Consider the following 15,495-nt stretch of genomic DNA (forward strand, 5'->3'; position numbering starts at 1 on the left):
ACATTTGCTTTTAGCACTGATTTTAATGGCTTTCTTTTTGCTTATTTTGGCTTAGAGATATTGTTTCCCACCTTGAGTATTCTTTTTTTAGTGGAAAGCTTGCAATAGAATGGTAAATAATAAAAGATCATCAGATGCTTAAAGTGCTATTCTCAGCTGGTATAAAAATATAAAGAAAGAACAAGAAAGAAAGAAAGACCAGAGAAGTTAGGAATTGTAAACATAAGAGTGAAATGGCGACGAAATCCCAAAAGTACAGACTGTGATCATTCCCTGTAAATACAAGAATAAGCACAGTAACCATTCAAAGTGGTAATAATGTCAGTCACTCTCTCTGCTATTTCATACTAATTAATTATTTTAGCATACATTGGCCTTAGCCAGGAAGACTCAGCAAAGTGCTTTCCATCTTCGTTTTCCACAACAACAATTCTGAGAGAAGCAGGTGACACAGAATCAAAGTGAGAGGGTACATTCTTAGTGGGGTGGTAATACTTTTTCACTGGCATTTTCTGCCTAGATGCAGCAACGTTAAGTATGAAGGCTCCACTGAGGCAGATAAAACAACCCAAGGCCTGAGGACTTAACAATATTTTGGCTGAAATCCTGTTGCTTGGTGTAGTAAGTCACACTAGAGTTAGGCCCATTGCATCACAGGGGATTTAGGAACTCCTCCTTAAGGTTAGCTGATTCAAATGGGCCCACTCTAGTTACGAGTGATATACTTTAGTGGAGTAAGTCACAGCTGGAGTAGGCCTATTTGAATGGACCTAATTTATTGCGACTTAGTAATTTGGATCACCACAAGTGCCTGCTTTGTGTACATGTTTGTGGAAGTGGAAAGGCTTGCCACTCCACTCAAGCACATGATCTGACTTAATTTACAGAGCTGATGGGGTCTGCAGTGCCATCATTTTCATGATGTCAGCCATTTGTTAAGCAAGGATGTGGCGTATCTGTGATCTGAGCCCAATCCCATGAATTCCTCAGCTCTAAGCAGTTCCCCCCTTCACTCAGAAATTATGTATTAGTGCATGTATTATGAACAAACATAGCATATTTCTCTCCACAACAGAAGTCAGCCTGAGATTCAGCTCCCTGCTAGTTTTCATGGTTAATTTAAATGTTGTGTGCCTACTTTCCTTGGTCCCTGGAAGGCACAGAAAGTGTCTGAAAATCTCCCGACATTTGGTGTTGGGATCCAAGCTTTCAGAAACCATTAAACCTCATATAACATTTATTCGAGACTAGTGATGGCATTAGTAGGGAGGCAGATAACAAGATGCTGAATTGAACTTGAATGGAACAGTGCAGTCTGGGTAGCAACTGATTTGCTAGGGAGACTGTCATTTCAATTGAATTATCCTCTAATTTTTCTCATTCTACCCTTTCTGATTTACTTATCAGATCTGCGAAGAAGAGCATATTTCAAGAAAGCAATCTTAGTGTCATTATGAGAGTTCACTGGAGAATACTAGCTCGGTGAGCTGTACCTGCCAGAAGGGTTGTTAGGAAACCTGATAGAAAAGGGCAAATGCTGAATGGTCATGCCTTCCATGTAGGTTTTTTTTAAAATGAGGTCAAGGGTGGTAGTGGTAATGGTCGTAGGGCGCGGAGGAGTTGTATGAGTACTAAAGCTTGTGTTTTGATTGTAGCAGGCCACTCTCAAGCCTTTACCCATCTAGGCCTCCAAGAGTGCTCACTACTTCCCTTCAAAACTGCTGCCACCAACCTATCCTTAAAATCAGAAGGACAAGTGTTTCTTTCAAAACAAATGAAGATGTTTATTGATTACACAAAATAAAAAGGGTGAATCACTGTTATAAATCAATCAGTCAATCACTGTTTCTCAGACACTAGCTCACACAGACTTTTCCCTCACTGACAGGCTCTTTTTCACTCTCTATCAATCTCGCTAATCACTCATCTTCCAAACTGATCTCCTCTCACACATCACACACACCTTATATAACCCAGCTCCTCCCACCTCTGCACCACCCTCCGTCCTCTCATTGGCTGAGGTTCCCCTGCCCAGTGGTGACGGACAGGAGAGGGCAGAGCTGAACGCCACACACGTCAACTTGCATTTTGTAGTACAGTGGTGTCTCGCAAGACAATTTTAATTCTTTCCACGAAAATCATCATCTTGTGAAAAAATCGTCTTGCGAATTTCCCTATGCATTAGTCTCAAAAAAAAAAAAAAAAGACTTATGAAGCATTGGTCTTTAAAAAAGTCTTGCGAACCATCGGTTTAAAAAAAAGTCTTGCGAGGCACCATAGTGATCGCAAAAAACAATTATCTTGCGGGTTTTTTGTCCCATGAGGCAATCGTCTAGCGAGGCACCACTGTGTATTTTAGAATGGAACCCGCCCGCCCTTGCTTCCAAACAGGAAGGGGAAGTGACATCACTGGGTTTGATGTCAACGCTCTGGTGTCATTTCCTTTCTAGTGGCTCTACCCCTGCCCAGGATTTTTTTCTGGCAGAAGTGATTGGCCCATTTGGGGAGAGGAAGGCAAATATGAATACTGTACTGCTGCTCTTTGGGTATACTGTGCTTTCTGGTGAGTATGTGCTTGTTTTCATCTATTCCGCACAGGCTGCTTGGGTTGTGTTTTGGTTAACTCTTGGCAGAATTATTGTGTTACAAACTGGTGGATGTGGTGTTCTTGTTGAGAAAGCACTGATTTATTGAGATGGGGCATTGATGGCTGGCCAATCCAGAGACTTGAACCACAACTGTGTGGGACCCGCAGAGAAGGCATAGCTGGTCTTTGAGATCAAGCAGAGCCACTGGCCAGAATTGTGAGGTTTTGTGCATGGGTTGGTAGTGAGGAGAGTTTGGTCTGTGGCAGGGTTGGATGATATGAGTATACCCTTTTCCCAAAAAGGGAGGCTCTTGCCTCAGTTTGGATCATGTCAATAAAGAAGAATAACCTCTTCTTCACATTTTGCCTCTTCCAATTCCTCCCGGGGAATTTATCGGGAAATAAATATGGTCCGAAATTTACCATCCTCCTTTGTTTTCCCTCTTCATTTGTGGTTCTGCCTGAGTTGTTCAAAGTACTGTACTTTGCATGTGATTTGTAACCCAGCTCAGTAAAATGTGTCAATATTACCCACATACTGCAGAGAGGAGGGTGAAAATGGAGGCAGAGAGAGAGTGTGTGGCTTTGCTACGTCTTCTTACTTTATATTCAGATTTTCAGCCCTGTTAGGACCACAAGGAATCATGACTGAAAGTTGTTCAGATTGTTTACCTGCTTCTGAGCACTTAAAGATTAACTCTGCTGAAATGTAAGAAATGAACAGTTAGGATTAATTATCTATCTCTATGCTTTTTTTTCTTTTTCTTTTTGAAAAATGTAGTTTCAAAAGGATTTCTATTGCTGAATTGAGTGATGGTGATGGGGACCGAGGGGCCATAAAATGACAGGGTGAGAGCTACTTGTTATGCAGCCCCGGTCTAAGCTGATCATAAGATATGGCCCCATGATGACCACAGCTTGTTTTGAAGAACTTATCCATCATGTCTTTATAAACATTTTGTCAAAAGAACATATGGTACTGGAGGTGTTCACTCCTAGCAGAGAAAGTGTAGAAAACAATTCCAGCACCCAAAAAATAATAATCGAACCCCCCCCAAAAAAACAACAACCCCCACACAAAAAAACCCCAAACAAACAGAGCAAGTCCCATTGGAACACGATGGGGCTGAAAAAAAATCATTATACAGTACAGCAGTGGTTCTTAACCTTTTTGAAAGAAACGCCCCCTTGAGCCATTGAGGAAGTTATCATCACCCCCCTCTTATTTCTTATTATATCTTATTTATTTATTTATTTATTTATTTATTTATTTGTTTGTTTGTTTGTTTGTTTGTTTGTTTATTTATTTAAGACACTTAAATCCAATGACCCCTGAAAACAAAATTCAATTCCAAGAAAATGAAATGCCCCCAAAAAGTAACATTTAATGATTTAGTTGCAAGCGAATTTTAAGACTCAAAAAGAAATATAAAAAGGGCATAAAATGCAGGAACTAAAAATTTCAAGACGAAAACTCTGAAACTAAATTAAGAAAGGAGGAAAATATATATTCATGCACATTGTAAAAAGGCTGCAGCCATCTTCACAGGTTTGGCTTGCTCCAGCGCCCCCTACCGCCCCCTTCTGCTCCAGCGCCCCCACACCGCCCCTTTTCGTTCTACCGCCCCCCTGAAAAATGAAATCGCCCCCTGGGGGGCATTATCGCCCAGGTTAAGAACCACTGCAGTACAGTATAGCATAGTGCTGAAACAATTACCTTTGACATTAGGCTCCTTTTCAAATGATATCTGTGTTATGTCCTTTCTAAAGCAATGTCCTTCTACTTCAGGATAAATTTCCCCAAAGCATGATCACAATCCGCATATGATCTCTAAGCAGGGTCCCCTTGGCTTTTTGGAGGTGTAGTGAGAGTGCTGTATGTTTTACGTACATCCAGCATTTGTGACCTGCAATTAAATAGGAAAGCAAATGCCACAGTGACTTAAAAGGCCTCCAGGATACGAACTCCCATCAAATGTTCTTTTATGTGACTTCCAGGAGAAGGTGGAGACCTGAGATACGAAATTTGTAATAACTTGTTATGTGCAGCATGGATAAATGAGGCCACTGATTGGAAAGGTGTCATGGTTGCAAAAGTTCAGGATTGCTTAATCATAATATGGCAAGTAGGAGAAATGATGACATCTACAAATTACATTAAAACCCTGGAGGGTGTGTGTGTCAAACGGTCATTCATAGACTATTGGCTTTTGGGGATCTGGTGGAGGAGCGATAGGTATAATTATGTTTACCTATGTCTTATTTTTGTTATTAGAAGCATTGTTTGATATATAACAACAAGGTACATTACTGCCACTCATTTTTTCAGGGTCGGGGAGGAATTGAAGCACTACTTTTGAGAGCTCTGTTGTGTTAGGAACGAACCTGCCCCTCTGATGAGGCAGTTTTCCAATCAAAATATTCCAATTTGCAAATGGAATATTGATCAAATGTGGTGCAGGTTTTTAAGAGGACTATTAACAGGCGAATGGCTGTCTTTAACTTTTCCCTAACTCTCTATAATTCGGTGTCTTACTAACAGCAGCATCTTGCGTAATTTTATTTCACCCAATTTACTGATTTCTCTGAATACCTGCTGTTTCAAGTCGTAAATCCTTCAAAGAATCTTAGGGCAAACAGCCAGTTTATGTGTTCCTTAGTTCATGTAGCAAGCAAGATGGAGTCCTAGGTGGTTTATGGTAGTAAATTTTGTTGCAGAGTTTTGAATTTCTAATAAAATTTCTTTTGCTATGCAGTAGAAGTACAGAGACTTACAGTGTAGAATAGCTACAAGTTCCCCAGAGTCCACCCCTTTCTCATTAACTTGCAATTAAAATATCAGTAACTCACTCTGAGACATTTATAGGAGAAAGAATAAAAACACTTTTAATTTACAGTTGCTTAAAATTTGCAGCCTTGTGTGTACTGCTTTCTTTACTGCACACATACTTAACAACCAAGTGAGCAGATTAACAGCAAAGAAACAACTGCCACCAACAGACTAAAGAGAGGGGGAAAGCACATTCAGCAGACAGGCGGGGCTTTCTTTTAAATCAAGGGCTGAAAGGAATGATTGGTTAGTGATGGGTAGATATACAATCACCTCAGCCCAAAAAAGTCCTTCCCAGTCACACAAACTACAGATACTTTACACAAGGTTGCAAACAAAACTCCAACAAATTTCATCACTGCTTCTGTTCTTGTTCCCAGAAGTATAATGTAGCCCAGGCCGTAGTATCAGGACTACAGTATTTGATTTTCAAGGCTAATGGGCTTTTCTCCTACCCTCTCCCATCTTCCCCATTTTCCCCAAGTTCAGTTGCAATCTTCATACCATTATGTGTATGTGATATTGAATTTTTTAAAAAAGATTATATTGTTTGGTACAACATTATCCCTGCTATAATGCAAAGTACTTTGGGGGAGCTTGGTCCTGGATGGGCAGTTATGTGCTTTCCAAAGTGTTTTCCAAAGTGCCTGCTTGTGCTCAAGATGAAAATGGCTAGAACCAGCTTCCTGCTGGGGATCAATACAGCTGGCTGCATCATTGGGCTCTCCTTGAGGTTAGGACTACGGGGGGGGGGGGAATCATATCTTAACTTTTTAATTTTATGAGCAACAGATCAGATGTATGAGGGGGGCCAGGATGGGCGACTGCACTTCAGAATGTGCCAGCAACCCATGTGTGTGTTCCTTTGTCAAATGTGTCTGCAGTTTTGGCAGGAAGCTGGTAGGGCGAAGCTTTGTTGCGCTATGCTGCCTGCATGGGGTTGGGGGGCGAAGTATTCCTTCTCTTGCCCTTGCGAACAAAAGGTGCAATAATGACATTTTAACTGGTACGCTACTGTATTTAGTGGCATGTCTTACTCCATTAAATATTTGAATCTGACCTCGTGCAGTGACTTCCCTAGCTACGTGTGTTATCTTCAATCACAATCATTGTACTCCAAAAAGAGGAACGAATTTGACCAACACCGTGTCTTTTATCCAGTAAGGAATATCGCTTTCAGATCCTATACAACCCTGTGCATTAATTGTTCATGTTTAACCAGGCAGTTGTTTTAGTATGCTCACCCATCTGCATCTTTCTTGTTCTCAGTGCTGGCTGTTACAGCCTCTTCTCTGGGAGACCCTGAGAGAACATATTGGCTAAAATCCTGTAGTATCTTGCAACTAGAGAAGGCCCACTGAATCAACAGCACTTACAAAGGAATTGGCTCACCAAATCCCTACTGATTCAATGGGCCTACTCCAGTTGCAACTTACGTCTGGGTGTCAGCCACTGTATCTTCGTGTACCTGCGTAGATGGATTGGGCCATTCAGCTTTGTCTACTGCTCTTCTGAATGCATGTTTAAAACATATAATGATTCTCTAGCCATTTAGACTACAGTTTCCATGGTTCTTTACTGTTACTGGGGAGTTCTGGGAGTTGAAATCTGGAAGGGCAAAGGTATTTTATCCCAGGCTGAAAGCTTGCCTGTTGAAAATAAAATGAAGCAAAATAAACACATCTACTATCAGTGTTCTGAGTTTCCGAACAGGTGGCTGACTCCATGCAAAAGCAGGCAAGCTTAGAAAAAGAATCATTGTTTTTATGCAGATATATATGCGGTAAGACTTTGTATCCCAGTTTCAGGTACTGGAGGGAAGAAATAAAATAAATTAAAACTCTACAACTTCCTAAGACTTTTTCTCGCTCCTGTGGCCAGTCCTTGTTTGAATGTGCCACTTCCAACTTCTGTGGGAGGACTTGCATGATTGATTGTCTCTCTGTATGAAAACAGATTCTCTGAACAAAGAACACAGGTTGCCAAAAGGCCAGACTGGAATCTTTCTCCCTGACATTTAATTAATTTGTCCGTGTAAAGAACTTGGGACTCTGGCCACATGCAGTGGCTTCCCTAGCAATGCATGTTATCTCCAATCACAATCAGTGTACAGTACTCTGGAAAGATGAATGCGCTTGGCCAATGCAGTGCTTTTTAATCTAGTAAGGAATACTGTACGGCTTTTCAGATCTTTGGCTGAGAGCAGGTTTCTTCTGATGGAGACTCAGAGTTGGCACCAGTACAGTGGTGCCTCGCTTAACGAGCGCACCGTACAATGACGAATCCACATAGCAATCCCCTTTTCGGGATTGCTAATGCGGAGGCATACCGATTGTTCCAATGGGCAAAACTCGCATAGCGACGATCGGTAAGTGTTTCGCTTACCGATCTTCGCTTTGTGATGCCCGCGGATCAGCTGTTTAGAGGTTCTAAAATGTCAGCCGGATGCCCGAAATGGCTGCACGCAGCATTTTTGCGCCCTTCCCTCGCTTACTGAGGGCGCGAAAATGGCTGCCGCTATGGAGGAAACTTCGCTGAACGGTAAGTTTAGGGCCCATTGGAACACATTAAACAATGTTTAATGCGTTCCAATGGGTTTTTATGTTCCGTTCAGCGATGTTTTCACATAGCGAGGGTTAATCCGGAACGGATTAACCTCACTATGCGAGGTACCACTGTACTTAGAAAGAATGGGTTTCATGACTTCAAAATGTAAGCCTTGCAAACATTGCAGAGAGTTACATTATAGTACAGTACAATATATTTGGCTCATTGTACCTCACCTTGGGAAAAATTAAGAGAAAAACCTTATCCTGTGTCACTATCAAACACAGGGCAGATTTTGGTTTCAATGAGGGAGAAAAAGGCCTTGAAGTAGAACTCAAGAGACAGCTTATCTGCAGCAGCAAAATGAGACTGGTGCCTTGAGATGTGGATACAGGCAAAGCTTGGGATGTGGCTTTTAAAGAAATAATTGCATTATGATCCCCAGGGAAGGTGGTTAGCTGTGTCAGCCTGCTGCCACAAAAACAACAAAGAATCTTAAGGCACTTGACCTAAGCTTTCAAAAACGGTAGCTCACATCACTGGATGTATCTGACTGCAAAAGAGTGATTGCAAAAGCCACCATCAATTAAAGCACATACCAAACAAAACTTGTTGCGATTATAACCACAAGGCCTCTAACAAGGAGTGAGTTAGTGTTATAATCAGTTTCAAAAGTAACATGTTTACTTTCTAGTTTCCCAAAAATAACTAAAGTAGTTACTTTTGGTTATCTTAAAAAAACATCTGAAGACACTGCCTTGTGGTCCAAAACACTCTCCTCCTGTCCACTGGAGCATGAGGTGCAGCAGAAGCCAGCACTTCACCAAGTGATATTCCTCCACCATCACAATTACATTATAAAAGTAACTAAAACTTTGAAGTGTGCCAGAACTAATTTCTGGCACATCGACCCATCTCTGATATATGTTCAATTAACCAGGGACAAGGAGATCCGACATATATATTTGTTTATTTTCAGGTGAACAGAAGCAAAGATAATGAATGCAGCTCCGTCCGCCAACACATGCGGAGGAGAGTGCCAAGGTGGTTACACACAATATTCATTTTATAAGTTTAGATGAAAAGAGGGAGGCAAAGGGGTGTGGAGAAGGAGGAGACAAAGGAGGGGTTGCTGGTGTCCAGTCTTTGGCAGTAATTCAGTTCTCCCGGTTGCATGCTAGGCACCCAGGCCTCTTATCAGCAACCAAGGACAAATTCCCACTAAGACTAGTTACTTGCAAGCAACGGAATGTAGGTGGCCTCCCTCCTTTGTCTATTCTTGCCTAGTAAGCAGAAACATTCAGGTAGCAAAGCAAATTACAGAAGCAAGATGGCTGCAGTTGGGCTAAGTTATTCTTTTACATATACAGTTGTGCCTCGCTTAACGATTGCCTTGCTTAACGAGGAAATCGCTATACGATTAGGTTTTGTTATTGCTTTTGCGATCACAAAACAATGTTTCAAATGGGTTTTTTTCATTTAACGATGATCGGTTCCCTGCTTCGGGAAACGATTTTCACTTTACGACGATCAGCAAACAGCCGATTGTTGGGTTTCAAAATGGCCGCCAGCTGAAGAAAATGGCCCCCCGCTGTTTTCTAGGCTGGATTCCTCGCTTTACAGGCACCGAAAACGGCCGCTGTATGGAGGATCTTCGCTGGACGAGCAGGTATTCAGCCCATTGGAACGCACTGAATGGTTTTCAGTTCGTTTCAGTGCGTTTTTTCGTTTCATTTGACGATGTTTTCGCTCTACAGCGATTTTGTTGGAACGAATTAACATCGTCAAGCAAGGCACCACTGTATGTGTGTGTTGATTTGACTCCTTCAACTTACAGTTTTACACAGCAAGCGTAGAGAAATGATCCCTTAGGTGCCAAAATCCTGTTGTGCAACTATGTGTGTCCAACTAAAGCTTGTGCTTATGGTAGTTGTCAGAGTACCAGTGCATGAGTGCTATCCATGAAGCACTGGTGTTGGCATATTGAGCAACGCATATTTAGGCAGGTATAAACTTTATGTTATACTGACATGAATGGGATTTTGCCCATTAAGTAACCAAACAATCATGTAATGTGGCTCTACCTTTGTTTCTGGAAATTAGTTAACAACCACTTCACTAGTTATTTCCAAGCTCTAGAGCAGGGGTCAGGGAACTTTGTTACCTTTTACCCCCCAAAATATTTATATACACCAACATTACCCCCTTCATTTGAAAGGAAGGATCTCGGTCATGCGCAGCCAGTCGAATACCATCACAGAAGCCTCACTGCCTGTGCCCCGGCCTCCTCTTCCTCTGGTGGGCGGCTCCCGGGCAGTCGTCAAAGAGCAGCAAGTGGCTTGCTTGCTGGGAGCACCCAACGGTGCCTCCCACTCCAGCACCAGCACCGGCAGCCGCGTCGGGCCTCGGTGTCAGGGCTCCCGCAGGCCTCACTGTCGAAGCACCGCAATAGCTGCCGCATGGACAGAAAGAGGCTCCACCAGGACCGGCCAGCCAGTGCCGAAGGAAGCCGCACGGCCGGGTGAGCACCACTGCCGCCTGATGGGCTCCTCTGAGAACAGGGTGTAGGGCAGCAGCATCCCGGCACTGGGAGGCTGAGCCTGGCCCGGGCTGCCACCGTGGCCGTGCCCACCCCCCTCCACCGCAATCCACCTCTCCAGGCAATGGAAGGAGAGGCTTCTCCTGGCTGTGGCGCTCTGGCCACTTGCCCCAGCCTTGCCCTCTGTCATGGCCGGTCCCGCCACTGCTGCCTCGGCTGCCCTGTGCCACCAGCTGGGGCCCGTCGCCGGCCGCCATCTACGGTGGCTCAGTTGCAACCAGGCTGGGGAAGGGGGTGGGAAGGGGCGATCGGGCAGCCAGGGATCCCCCCTCTGGGCAGAAGAGGAGGAAAAAGGAGGAGGAGGAGGGAAGGGGATTAGGATCATGTCCTCATTACTCCCAGGATTTTCATTTTTACCCCATTTGGGGTAATTTACCCCTGTTCCCTGACCACTGCTCTAGAGTCTAGACACTGCAACTGTGATTATAGCAGGGATATTGGAACCTGACATCTCGTTCGGAGAAGACCTATAAAGGCCCTGGCTCCTTTTTTTATTTTAAACATTCAATACTGGCTAACGTGAAGCTCCTCCTGATTAATAATAATAATAATAATAATAATAATAATAATAATAATAATAATAATAATAATAATAATAATAATAATAATAATAATCTGTCCTCTGACTGCCATTGATAGTGGAAAATGCATCACCGGGGATCAAGGAAGGTTAAACACTGACATTTTATTCTGTATTAAGCAATTACAATGCGAACAGATTGACTCTTTGAGCCCGCAGTCTCCTAGCTTTGCTCTTTTGCCTGATCAGATAATAGGGCAACATTTTCAAACACAGAAGCTCCGTGTTTCCTGGGCCTGCGTGATGTCACAGGAGGCCTTGTGATGATACAGTGGGGCCAGTCAAGTTGGATCTGGGCTGGGAGGAAGCACAGTGATCAGATCTCCCTTTGACTTTCATTTGCACTCACCAATTATGCCAGGGCGGGGGAGGCTGCATGAGGAAACAACTCATTTCCGGCCATGATCCCAAGCAGTCAGTTACCTCACATCTGCAAAGACCTCCTTCATGCAAGATCAGCAGATGCCTGTGTCCTATTAGAATCACTTTGTTCAGAAGGAGGAAAACATGAAGGGAAAAAAAAAAAGATGATCTCCCATTCATTCCTGCTTGGCTGTTAATATTATGTTGGGAGGCTCTTCTCCTGACACTGCCAGTGCCACCTCAATGATGTGAGTGGCAGCTACTAAGAAAAGAGCTTTTGCAAACAAATTATCATTTTATGGCAAAGCACTTTAGCTTCTACCTTCCCCAGCTATTCTTAAGAACAAGATCAGAGCAATAAGGGAAAGCAATCTATTGCTAACAAATTCAGAATGTTTTCCAAAAAACCTCAGCAAGCCTTCTGTGATAGCTTTGCATGAGCTATCACCAAATTAGCAATCTTGGATCACACCTTTGCGATTCCAGTCACTGCATCACCTGTGTGCATATTAGGAAGACAGTCACTTTTAAGGGCACTATGACTGGCAGGACCTGCTAGATTAAACAGGGCATCACCTGCAAGTCCTGCAATCTGTGGCCTTCAATATAGGCAACCAGGAGGACATCCACAATATGTAGTCAGTCTTGACCAGGAAATGGGAACAACCAGCGGCTCAACATTTTCATTCAAACTGCCACAGCTTATCTGATTTGTCAGGAACTAGGGTAGAAACACTGGCAGATTCAAGTACATTGGAAAAGAAGGAGAACCTCTGGGTTTATAAGCTTGGCATTTTAATGCAGTCTGAAACTCTGAACCTGAAGGACAATGCCTAACGTCATGTATCCGCTTTGGAATAGACTGTCCTCTGTGCTCTAGCATTGCTACCTGAGACACAGCACAAACAGGGTGGGGGTCCACAACAGACTTGTTTGGATTGTTGTTGGATGCTTTAAAATTAAAATGGACCGGACGGACGGACGGACGGACGGACGGACGGACGGACGGACGGACGGACGGACGGACGGACGGACGGACGGACGGACGGACGGACAGACAGATAGATAGATAGATAGATAGATAGATAGATAGATAGATAGATAGATAGATAGATAGATAGATAGATAGATAGATATGAATCATGCACAGAGAGACATATACAGGTATATATATGTATGTGTGCACATATGTGTATATGGATGTATATACATGTGTACACAATTTTTTATCTGCATTTATATGTACCAGAAGCCAGCATTACTATCTGCATTTCTGACTAGAAGCCAGCATTAGGTTTTGGTATGTTCTGCTCTCTCCTCTTGACATGCTGCAAATATAGATAAGACGTAATCTGTTAGCAGCATTTGGTTTCTGTGTTCGTAGCAGGGACTGAACTAAGTAATTTTCACCTTCTTCCAGACTTGCTATCCAGTGCCTTTATTTACTGTATTTTTGCACCATAAGACGCACTTTTTTCCCACAAAACAGGGAGGTGGAAAGCCTGTGCGTCTTATGGAGCGAAGAAAACGGATTATATTTTCCTGTTTTCTTCTCCTAAAAAATTGGTGCGTCTTATGGAAAGGTGTGCCTTGTGGAGCGAAAAATAGTGTTTATTACTTATATGTAGATTTTTTTTAAAAAAACTAGATTGCTGTTCTGCAAGAAGCTAGGTGTTGATGTTGCCCTCTGTATGAATCACAGAAGAGATAGATAAACTGCTCTCAGCTAAATCCAGGTTTCCAGAAAAACTGCATGGAATCCAAAAGATGAGCAGGAGATCACCAAGAGACTGCTCCTGGAGCTCATTTGCAGAATTCAAATGTGGATGTAAATATTTTTCATGTGTATGTGTTTGAAGAGGGTCCTAAAGGATCTTGAAAGTTAAGCCTGCTATTGCTTCTTTGTGTGTTACTTCTGTAGAAGATTACCAGGTTCCGCAATCTTGGAGAGTATTTTTGCTTGCTAGTTTTCATGACTGTATTAACTGAGATTCAAACAAAAAGTGAAAAGACTCAAGGAGAGAAGTGGTGGAGGTGGTGGCTGCATGTGAATTCTTTCCATGCAGTGATTCCAGTAGGATGTCTCAGTTGTGGACTGTCCAGTTATGGCAGTAACCAGTGGGGAAGCATTTGTACTGCTATCACTCTTAGCAGGATACAAATCTTCATGACGCTGGCAGGGGAATAATCTAGGTCTCGGAACAGCAGTACTAGGTAAGATGGGTGGTAATTCTCAGTGGTTTCCCGTGTTGTATGAATCTTGGGATAGATGCTGCTGATCTACAATCCTGGGATGGATTGTGCGGAAGAGATTCATGTTCTGCTGCCTGAAATGTTTTGCACTGGTGCTCACTATTGAACAGATGTGCTCTAAATTGAGTCGTGCTTGGTAGGAAAATGTCCAAATCAGTGAGAATCACAATTTGGCCCTTATTGTGAAGTGGCTTAACAAGGCAACCACTTCAGGGTATTGGCAAATTGAACACTTCCTCCGCTGCTTGGCGGAGGAACAGAGGAAGTGAAATATTTTGTGATGCAGCACATTACTGATGGTCTGTAAGAGTCGGGGGGAAATATTTCACTTCCTCTGTTCCTCCGCCAAGCAGCAGAGGAAGTGTTCAATTTGCCAATACCCTGAAGTGGCTGCCTTGTTAAGCCACTTCACAATATCAGAAACTCAAACCAGAAGGAGCCTTGACAACCAGAAGGCCCACTTTTGGTCCATTCCCAGTGACCACATTGATCATGTGGGCTGGAAAGAGATCAAACCAGAGCAATTCTAACCACACCAAAAAAAGTAGAAGCCTCTAACAAGGGCTCAGAAACATGTGCTGTAGGATTTGGTTTGCTCCAGCAATTATGTCATGTGATCCCTGGAAAAAAGAGTGAACTGACTCATTTCCACAGCAGGACAAACAGCAGGACAAATATCCATCTGATCATGCCCCAAGTAACTTCTGTTCCTGCTTTCTACTCTCCAGGAAGAATAACTTCGGGGAGTCTGATCTCTCTCCATTCAGTCATTTATCTATAAATCAGACCTGGACTCGAGAGCCCTTCAAATGGAGAACACCTTTAAAAGGTGGATTGTTCTTTGACGCCCTTTTAAAATGGTGTTCACAGAGGACATCTGCCACCTAACAGTTAATGGCTCAGGGCAAGGTGATGCTGCTGTAAGGATCCAAATCCATCTTCCTCTAAATACATGAGTGTCGAAGCCGCATCTGCTCCCCATGCCACCTAGTAACCTTTTCTGAGATCAGATACATGATGGATGGCACTGTACGAAGCATTTTGTCACCTCTCTCCAGTGACAGTCAGTGAAGCAGGGCTGAGAAACACAGACAGTGATGTTATAACATCACAGGTCTTCCTGGCTCAGGTATGTATGGGAAGGCTGGAGAGGAAGTGTGGGTCAGGACAGAAAACCACGGGTATAAGATGGACTTGAGCCAGGGATAGGGGATGGGAGACCTTCCAGATGTTGCTGAATTACAAACCCCATCCAGCACAAGCAATGATGAGGGATCATGGAGGTTGTAATCCAAGAACATCTGGAGAGCCATCCTGGCATTAAGCGTCTCCATTCCCATCAGTGCTATAGGTACAAAATAAACTGAAAGGGCATTCAAAACCATACAGTCCAACAGGGTAATAACAATCTGTTGACAGGAGATAAATATACAGTGCTTAGCAGGAAGGGAAAAATTAGCGTGCACTGGCATGACACTATGAGCACAATGAATTATGGGCAAATAAATGAGAAGATTGGGGGACTTGTTCTGGCCTTTTGCTGCAAGGTTAATTACAGTGGAGGAAGTTCCATCATGAATCCATTTAAACGAAGAGGCAAATTTCTAAAACCAGGCATTCTCCCCCTTCCCCTCAAAAGCCTTCCTCATCCGAGTGTTACCATGACAGGCTGCTATTCAGGTAGATGGAGATACGCCTGGCGAGGGCTATGTGGGCTGTGGAAAAGAAAAGGAATG

The sequence above is a fragment of the Pogona vitticeps genome, chromosome 1 (assembly GCF_051106095.1).
Source record: "Pogona vitticeps strain Pit_001003342236 chromosome 1, PviZW2.1, whole genome shotgun sequence".
NCBI lineage: Eukaryota > Metazoa > Chordata > Lepidosauria > Squamata > Agamidae > Pogona > Pogona vitticeps.